The sequence below is a fragment of the Piliocolobus tephrosceles genome, unplaced genomic scaffold, assembly GCF_002776525.5.
Source record: "Piliocolobus tephrosceles isolate RC106 unplaced genomic scaffold, ASM277652v3 unscaffolded_15561, whole genome shotgun sequence".
Lineage (NCBI taxonomy): Eukaryota > Metazoa > Chordata > Mammalia > Primates > Cercopithecidae > Piliocolobus > Piliocolobus tephrosceles.
This window is the reverse complement of record NW_022297156.1, coordinates 569-2898: the sequence shown is the minus strand read 5'-3', so window position 1 is coordinate 2898 and position 2330 is coordinate 569. Positions and strand designations below refer to the sequence as shown.

The 2330-nt window shown below is 21.3% G+C and overlaps 1 long non-coding RNA gene across 1 annotated transcript; it reads left to right on the top strand.

Moving 5' to 3' along the window:
• The first annotated feature begins 1238 nt into the window (after positions 1 to 1238).
• On the top strand, positions 1239 to 1987 carry LOC111534093. Its single transcript, XR_002729020.1, has 3 exons — positions 1239 to 1325; positions 1468 to 1568; positions 1783 to 1987. It is a non-coding gene; the product is annotated as an uncharacterized LOC111534093 (long non-coding RNA).
• The last annotated feature ends 343 nt before the right edge of the window (positions 1988 to 2330 follow it).

Sequence of the window (2330 nt, the reverse complement as noted above, 5' to 3'; positions counted from 1 at the left end):
AATAATATTTATAAAAATGTAATGAAATTTAGCATGTGAAAAATAAATACATGTGTGTTCTGCATAAATAATTTTTAAAAATATGTTTGGCGGTTAATAAAACAAGAATATATATTTTATGTTCGCGTAAAATGCTATGATATTGCTTAAAACTTCTATTGTAATTTTTTTATGTAACATTACAATCATATATTTATATATATACTTCAAAATGTTTAACAAATTGCTATTTCATTTATTTTATTAGTTTGTCCATTTGTTTATGTAGTGCTTGATTTATTTATTTTTTTTTTCTTTTTGGTTTTTCGAATTTTTCTTTATAAAAAAATGTATTAACCTTGTGAATATATTAATTTCATGTTTAACTTTTTTTTTTTTTTTTTTAAACATTTTAACTTTGTTTCACTCCAAGTTGTAACTGGTCACAGATAAATAAATTGTAAAGATTAATAGAGATATATATATATATATATATATATATATATATATATATATATATATATACTTGTGTATATGTAATTACATTTGTTACGTTCAAATTTTTTTTTTCTCTTTTTAAAAATTCAAGTTTAATTTGCTTATGTATAGTTATGGAAGAAAGAGGTCATAAAAAAAAAGTAAAATACGGAGATGGTTTATATAGAAAGAAAAGAGTGAATAAAAGGAAGCTTTTTTTTAACTTACAATACTTGTTGATTATTTTTGTAGCTTGCTTTTTAGGAGGTTAAAACAAAAACAAAAAAAAAAAAAAATTAAAAAAAAAAAAAATAGTATAATGTAGTAATATTGTAGTATATAGTGTATAAGTAGATACATACATAAGAACATGCGTATATGAGCGCATATAGAAAAATAATAATAAACGGAATATAAATAAAAAAAAAAAAAAAAAAAAAAGCAATTTAGTTTAATATAAATGTATTTAAACGTTAGAGTGTCTATCACACTACTGTACGGATACATATATCTTATTAGCATATGTGTTTGTATAAGTACATATGTTAATATGTTCATATATAAATGTAATTTTGAAATTATGTTACGTTTCTGAATTTATTTTTATTTTTTTACTTTTGTATAACTTGTAGGAGTAATATTAGGAGTTTTAACTACTTCTTACACACCTGATTTGAGTATAATTCCAAGCGAGAGTAATATATTTAAATTTTTATTAAAAAATAAAAAAGTAGTTATAGGAGGGAACATAACAATAAACATGTATATAAAAAACCAAACAGTGTTATCTTATACTTTCCATTCAAAAAATGTCCAGTATTTTTATTACCCTATAGGAGCAGATTATAGTTGTTTGCTATATAATGGAGGTTATATATATAACATCTTTTTTAAATAAACATATATGAGAGCATATGTGTTGTGTGCGTTAATATATACATGCATATACACTATGCGCATTTATATATACATATATATAATAATGTTACACATGCGTTATTCTTTATTTAGGGCTAGAGGAACAGTCTGCTAATCAAACACCTTTGAGTCACAAAAGCCAAATAAATGTACCAATGAATCACAATCATAGTACTTTTCCAACTAAACTAATAGTAAAAAAAAAAAAAAAAAAAAAAAAAAAAAAAAATCAGTAACAACAACAACACTTTATATAATAAAAAAATTAATTAACAATCATTATAATGTTTATTGCTATTTACACTTGAACTTGTCTGATTATTTGGTTAGTCGTTTATTTGCTCATTTATTTTATTATTCCCTTATCACTTTTTTATTTTATTATTTTATTTTATTTTTTTTTTTTAGATCAAAATACCACACTCTTTATTTAAAACATCAAACAAAATATATAGTTCCCCACTACATTTGGGATATGAAATAACAGATGCTCACAAACATGAAGTGCAAGCGTTATATAATGATTGTAAGAAGTATGATAAATTATATTTTTCTATAAAACTAGATAACATTATTTTATATAACACTTTTAGAATAATTGAGAGCCCAATGAAAAGAGAATTAATATTTGAATGTAAATGTTTTATAGATAAAAATGTGGAATCTTTTTTTAGTACTCACCCTGTATATAAACCTATAATTTTACAAAACTTGGAAAATAACCCTGACATAATAGTTTAACTCACACTAATTAATTAGTTAGTTATTTAATTAGCTATTTTAATTAGTTTTGTAATTATGAAATTAATTTATGAAAAAATAAAACATAATAAAATTCTTTTATCATGTTTTTATATTTATTCTAATTTGATGAAATATTTTAAATTAAATTGCCACGTTTTTGTACCATTTCTTAGTTTGCATAACTTTTCTTAGTTTGCATAACTTTTCTTAGT